The sequence below is a fragment of the Phyllobates terribilis genome, unplaced genomic scaffold (assembly GCF_046119375.1).
Source record: "Phyllobates terribilis strain yellow unplaced genomic scaffold, ASM4611937v1 Scaffold_5__5_contigs__length_657084704, whole genome shotgun sequence".
Taxonomy (NCBI): Eukaryota; Metazoa; Chordata; class Amphibia; order Anura; family Dendrobatidae; genus Phyllobates; species Phyllobates terribilis.
The window spans coordinates 356,071,973-356,079,233 of NW_027362765.1; the positions used below are offsets into that span (position 1 = coordinate 356,071,973).

At 47.8% G+C, this 7,261-nt stretch overlaps 1 protein-coding gene across 2 annotated transcripts in view; it reads right to left on the reverse strand.

Annotated features, from left to right (window-relative positions):
- Positions 1 to 2,294, reverse strand: part of LOC141273185 (caspase-7-like) — a 274,614-nt gene extending 272,320 nt beyond the window's left edge. The window contains exons 1-2 of one of the 2 annotated variants that reach the window (XM_073684671.1): positions 2,139 to 2,251; positions 1,437 to 1,473 (exon numbers count right to left, since the gene is read on the reverse strand). The gene's annotated coding sequence lies outside the window, so the exon portion shown is untranslated. Of the gene's footprint in view, positions 1 to 1,436; positions 1,474 to 2,138 lie in introns of both variants that reach the window. The other variant, XM_073684670.1, reaches the window with a different exon arrangement.
- Positions 2,295 to 7,261: the final 4,967 nt, after the last annotated feature.

Here is a 7,261-nt window from a genome sequence, read left to right on the forward strand (position 1 = left end):
CCCTCCCGTTGGGGGTTATTCTACCTGGGCTGCACAAACACCATCAGCCTCAGCGGACCCTGCTGCAGCGGCGGCCGTAGTGACCGCAATTCAACGGGTGGCGTAGTCGACATAAAGAACTTTAGTAACATCATAAGGACTGCCACACACTGAGCTTGACACCCTGGGCACGGACCGGGTCACAGCCACTCGGAGACTACAACCCCCATCTGATCCGGCTCCGGGTATCCCCAACAACACTGGCCCAGGGGGCGCGTCAACATCACCAGTCCTCCCCATATATCACTCCATCGTCCTTCTCATATAACCCCTCCCCCTAAAGATGACATCACTAGTCCTTGCTTGTTAGCCCCTCATATTTGTTATTACGTCATCATCAGCTCTCCACATTCAGCCCCTCCCTGTCACTATGACATCACTATCGATACCGCAGTGTGATAACATGATTTTATGTGCCGGCTCCGGCTCCAGCTCCAGCTCCAGGTCACCTCGCATGTCTGTATTCAGCAGCGTCATGCGTCTCTGAAGCTGGGTGTACGCTTCCTGGCTACAGGGGGCACTGCACAGCACCAGAAGTGCAGAAGATGTATGTGAGCCAACAGGTTCCCTTTAAGAGCAGCAGATTGTAGGAGAAGAGACCCTGATTCCAGTGATTGCCACTTACTGGGCTGCTTGGTTTAGTTCTGATAAAAAAAAATCACCATTTTCTCTGCTGCAGCTCTAGCAGTGCTCTGAATGCGGAGCTCTGTGTGACCACGCCCACACACCACTGAGTGACAGCTCTCTACCCATATGCAATCAGGAGTTTGTATGTTCTCCCCGTGTTTGCCTGGGTTTCTCCCACACTCCATAGACATACTGATAGTGAATGTAGATTGTGAGCCCCAATGGGGACAGTGATGATGTCTGTACAGCGCTACGTAATATGATGGCGCTATATAAGCAAAGCATAATAATCAATCAGTGGTGGGGCGGGATGATATGGAGGATACGTGGCAGCAGGGTTACTAGTGCTGTAATGATGATGTCCTGCTGATGAAACTGCAGCAAACGGACAGAAAGTGACATCACTGGAATCAGGCTCTCTGCCCCTACAGCATGCTGCTCTCAGATTACACAGCAATAGCCGGATGACGGATTCTCTTTAATATGAAAACATTTGAATGAAAACTGAACCACAGTCCCAGAGCGGCGCCATCCAGAGCAGGTACCAGCTGCCCGCTGTGGATGCCGGGGGTCCGACTGCCATCGATTTGATATTTCTGATATATCAGAGTAATGCACAGCAAGAGGAAATGTTATAAAATATCCAGAATCTGAGCTCCTGTACAGGCGCAATGCTTCTCACAGCTGAGGGTTTGATACAATGTGTCAGTGTAGATACTCAGGTAAGGACATCAGCAGCGATTCGCTCCCTGGGCTCCGCGGTCACTCACCGGTCAGAACCGGCAGCTCTGTACAGGTCTCCGGCCCCTGCGTGGACGGAAAGAAGAATGGGGCAATTTGCAGAAGAGAACCAGAGGTGTTGGAAATGGCAGAAAAGGAAAGAAAAGTCTGTAAGAAGCCGGAGACTCTGCCTAGAAGATCCAGCTCCCGGCTCTGCTAAACCGGGGCTCTGCTACACCGGGGCTCTGCTACACCGCCTCCCCGTTACATTTTTTCGGGTTTTTCTTGGAGTTTCACTTTTCTCATGTGATCATGAAATAGAAACCTAAGAATCGTCATCGGGGGTCACAGGTACAAGTCATAGACACCCAGAACTGGGCGAGTCCGAGAGGAAAGTCCCAGCAGCACCTGACACCAGCCGAAAACAAAAGTTGGCGAATCACAAATCCCAGCAATTTCCTCTCAAAGTCTTTACTTTGGGTTCATGAGTAGGATGTTATAAGCAGAGAGCTCAGGATGAACATGGAGTCTCAATATTTCCATGAAGTAAGGTAATAAAGCTGCAGTGGAGGGGACAGAAGAGATGGTGCAGACCCCAGATTACTCATTACAAGGGATCTAAGAACTACAACACCCAGCACACCCTAGTATAGCCAGAACCGCCCTGTATGGGGGGGCAACAGGATTATTAGTATTAATAGCAGGGCTCAGACCCTGCTGGGTCCATGTGGGGGTCACGCTGCTAGAATTACCTGAGAATTCCTGAATCCGTCTTCCTGAATTGTGAAGAATCTTCAGCCCCAAACTTCACAAAGTTTCATTTTGAAATCTCCTCCCCAAGAAGGAAGTGGCAGATCCTCCTCCCCTGATGTGGGCGCCGCACTTCCCCTGCTGTCAGGATGGTGTCACAAGCCGAGGGCTCGCTGCCGTCAGCTCCGGCCTGAAAAACCGCCTAACGATTAACGCGCTGTTCACATCATCAGGCTTCTGGGCGGCTTCTAACCACTTCAGGTTTCCAAATATGCCAAGTGGCTAAAAGAAGGGAATGGTCCGTTCTTCAGCATTTTCCGTCCTGAATATGCTCCATACTTTACAGATTAAGTCTGTGTTCACACTCGTTTTTGATGCGTTTTTTTTCCCGCAGGCGAAACCTGCTCTCTTGGCAGTAGAGAAGCAAAGTCATAAAAAAAAAAATAACCTGATTCAACTTCCTCAGATTCTGGCACCAAAAAACGCCGCAAAACCCGACACCTGCGTTTTCCCACTTACCCATTGTGTGAAAAACGCTGAAAGAAGGGACAGGCGGCATTTTGCTAAAACGCAGCACTTTGTGCATGAGATTTCTGAAATCTCATAGACTTGGCTGATACTGTAAGATGCAGCTGAAAATTTGCATTAAAAAAAACGCAACATGTGAACATAGCCAAAGGCTTCAAAGATGCTGGGCAATTTTTTGAGCATTCGGTGTTTTTTCTTGATAAAACAGTTAGTGGTTTCTTCATTGTAGAACGGAGTTTTTAAAATTGGCCGGAAAACACCAAAATAAATAACAGTAGCAAAAACAGTATAAGGCTATGTTCACACATCATAGTTTTTTTGGCGTCACAAATCTGCAGCAAAACTTGATCTCTGGCAGGAAAGAAGCTGCATCAAAAACACAGGTTTTGCTGCGTTTTTGCTGCATTTTTTCACTGTCCTTTTGTCTTTTTATGCATGTACATAAAGTTTAATGAAAAAAAAAAATCTTATTCTGGTTTTGGCATAGTGGGGGAGGTGAATTGTTCAGGAATGGTTTAGACACTGGCAATGCACTGAGTTTGTATGACGCTATTTACCTTTACACTATGGGGTCTGCCATTCAGTTGCACAGGCATTGTTCAGTTTCACACCTCACTGGGCCACAGGTATTGTTCAATCTCACACGTAGCTCAGCTAATGTTTACACCCTATTAATTTAATTAAACTCTCCTAATACAAACCCACCATCTCAGTGACCAAGACAAGATGGTAAAAATCACAAAAATAAATGAGTTTCACATACTGCTGTACATGCATATTTTCACTAAAACCGCAGATAAACCTGAGAGCCATGTTCACACATCCTGGCTTTCTCACCACCCATTACTTCCAATGGATGAAAAAACACTGAAAGAAGTGTGGCTATTTTCCAAAAAAAGCTGCAAGGCACAAAATACGCAACAACAACAACAACAAACGAAGATGTGTGAACAGAAAATTCTGGTTTCTCAGACTTTGTTGGTACTGAAAAAAGGCAGCTGAAAATTTGCATAAAAATCTGCAGCAAAAACGCTGAAAAAAAAACATGATGTGTGAACATAGCCTTAGGACATAAAGGGCTTAAAAAAAAAAAGTTTCAAAAGAAGCTTCAGGAAAATAACTTTCTGGAAGCATTGCCTGGAGCGTCTTCCTCTTGAAGAGTGGAGCAGGTTCACCAACCAGGATAAGGCATCTTGTCCATAGACCCTAGGAGATGCTGCAGACGGAGCCGTTCACTACAATGGGAGACGGACGTCGGAGGGCTCCGCTTGCGCTCATTGTGTCGATGAGCACTAGAGCATAGATGACTGGAGGGATGGACATGGCCGCAGCAGAGCACCAGCAGAGTCCTCTGATTGCAATCACCCGCTCCAGCAGCAGCGTCTGTGAATGCAGATTTTCAGACAGAAGCCGGAGGCAAGCACTTCACTTAAAGGGGTTGTCTGGGACTTTTATAGGGATGGATTATCCTTAGAATTGGTCATCAATATCTGATTGGTGGGGATGTGACACCTGGCCCCCCACACCCCCCAGCATTCAGCTGTTCCCAGTGCTGGTCACATGTGCTGAGTTTCAGGGTCCATTACCTGTATAGTGGCTGCGGCTGGATACTGTATAAGGGGCGGATGTGCAGTACCCGGCCGCGGCCACTATTCCATTGACGGAGCTGTGCAACTCAGGACATCCGGCTGACGGGTGTCACACCCCAACCAATCAGATATTGATGAACTATCCTACCATTAATATAAAAGTCCTGGACAACCAATTTAAGGTTACGTCCAGATGTAGACAATGTCCTGTCCAGGCTGGCGCACATCATAAGGCATCTCGGTATGCGCTGGTCTGATCGCCTTTAGGCTGTGTGCCCACGATGCGTTTTTGGTGCGTATTTGCTGCGCGTAAACGCTCCAGAAACGCATTGCATACCTTATCCCATGACTTCCTATGACATTCTGCAAGTTCTGTGCACATGGTCAGGATTTTTTCTGCGCGGATTCTACTCACAGAAAAAATACGGACATGACCAATTCTTGTGCATTTCCGCATGCGGATTTGCCTATACAATGCATTGGAAAAACGCATGGCGAATGCACATGCAAAAACGCTTCAAAAACGCATGTAAAAACCGCATGCGTTTTTCTGCCAAGGAGATGCTCAGGAAAATTTCTGCTTCATTTCTGCATCGTGGGCACTAAGCCTTACACATCAGCCTTGTGCATGTAACGTGTGTTCACTGTCCAGCTGCACAAGTGTTCAGAATATCTGTCCTGTGTGCACAGGAGCAATATCACCATTTCTGGCCATGACTTGTATCCTGCCTTCTCACCAGTTTCCCCCTCTCTTTGCTCTATCTATAACTTGTGCTCTTCTTTAACCTGTGGGAGGAGAGGAGCTGCAGGGGTTTCCCCCATAGACAACAAAGCACAGAGGAGGGTCCTGCTCTTCAGTCACTTTTTAGCTCACAGACCAGCTGCATGAAGGTCATTATACAGCAGAGCTGAGCTGCACACTTGTTACAGAGTTCGTCACCCGGCTTTTCTATGCAGGCTGTTATACAGCAGAGCTGAGCTGCACACTTGTTACAGAGCTTGTCACATGGCTTTTCTATGGAGGCTGTTATACAGCAGAGCTGAGCTGCACACTTGTTACAGAGCTTGTCACATGGCTTTTCTATGGAGGCTGTTATACAGCAGAGCTGAGCTGCACACTTGTTACAGAGCTTGTCACATGGCTTTTCTATGGAGGCTGTTATACAGCAGAGCTGAGCTGCACACTTGTTACAGAGCTTGTCACATGGCTTTTCTATGGAGGCTGTTATACAGCAGAGCTGAGCTGCACACTTGTTACAGAGCTTGTCACATGGCTTTTCTATGGAGGCTGTTATACAGCAGAGCTGAGCTGCACACTTGTTACAGAGTTCGTCACCCGGCTTTTCTATGGAGGCTGTTATACAGCAGAGCAGAGCTGCACACTTGTTACAGAGTTCGTCACCCGGCTTTTCTATGGAGGCTGTTATACAGCAGAGCTGAGCTGCACACTTGTTACAGAGTTCGTCACCCGGCTTTTCTATGCAGGCTGTTATACAGCAGAGCTGAGCTGCACACTTGTTACAGAGCTTGTCACATGGCTTTTCTATGGAGGCTGTTATACAGCAGAGCTGAGCTGTACACTTGTTGCAGAGCTTGTTACCAGGCTTTTCTATGGAGGCTGTTATACAGCAGAGCTGAGCTGCACACTTGTTACAGAGCTCGTCACCCGGCTTTTCTATGGAGGCTGTTATACGGCAGAGCTGAGCTGCACACTTGTTACAGAGTTCGTCACCCGGCTTTTCTATGCAGGCTGTTATACAGCAGAGCTGAGCTGCACACTTGTTACAGAGCTTGTCACATGGCTTTTCTATGGAGGCTGTTATACAGCAGAGCTGAGCTGTACACTTGTTGCAGAGCTTGTTACCAGGCTTTTCTATGGAGGCTGTTATACAGCAGAGCTGAGCTGCACACTTGTTACAGAGCTCGTCACCCGGCTTTTCTATGGAGGCTGTTATACAGCAGAGCTGAGCTGCACACTTGTTACAGAGCTTGTCACATGGCTTTTCTATGGAGGCTGTTATACAGCAGAGCTGAGCTGCACACTTGTTACAGTGCTTGTCACATGGCTTTTCTATGGAGGCTGTTATACAGCAGAGCTGAGCTGCACACTTGTTACAGAGTTCGTCACCCGGCTTTTCTATGGAGGCTGTTATACAGCAGAGCTGAGCTGCACACTTGTTACAGAGTTCGTCACCCGGCTTTTCTATGCAGGCTGTTATACAGCAGAGCTGAGCTGCACACTTGTTACAGAGCTTGTCACATGGCTTTTCTATGGAGGCTGTTATACAGCAGAGCTGAGCTGTACACTTGTTGCAGAGCTTGTCACCAGGCTTTTCTATGGAGGCTGTTATACAGCAGAGCTGAGCTGCACACTTGTTACAGAGCTCGTCACCCGGCTTTTCTATGGAGGCTGTTATACAGCAGAGCTGAGCTGCACACTTGTTACAGAGCTCGTCACCCGGCTTTTCTATGGAGGCTGTTATACAGCAGAGCTGAGCTGCACACTTGTTACAGAGTTCGTCCCCCGGCTTTTCTATGGAGGCTGTTATACAGCAGAGCTGAGCTGCACACTTGTTACAGAGCTTGTCACCCAGCTTTTCTATGGAGGCTGTTATATAGCAGAGCTGAGCTGCACACTTGTTACAGAGTTCGTCCCCCGGCTTTTCTATGGAGGCTGTTATATAGCAGAGCTGAGCTGCACACTTGTTACAGAGTTCGTCCCCCGGCTTTTCTATGGAGGCTGTTATACAGCAGAGCTGAGCTGCACACTTGTTACAGAGCTTGTCACCCAGCTTTTCTATGGAGGCTGTTATATAGCAGAGCTGAGCTGCACACTTGTTACAGAGTTCGTCCCCCGGCTTTTCTATGGAGGCTGTTATACAGCAGAGCTGAGCTGCACACTTGTTACAGAGTTCGTCACCCGGCTTTTCTATGCAGGCTGTTATACGGCAGAGCTGAGCTGCACATGTAGCACCCTGAGGATTCGGCTGCTACAGGGGTATTGCACC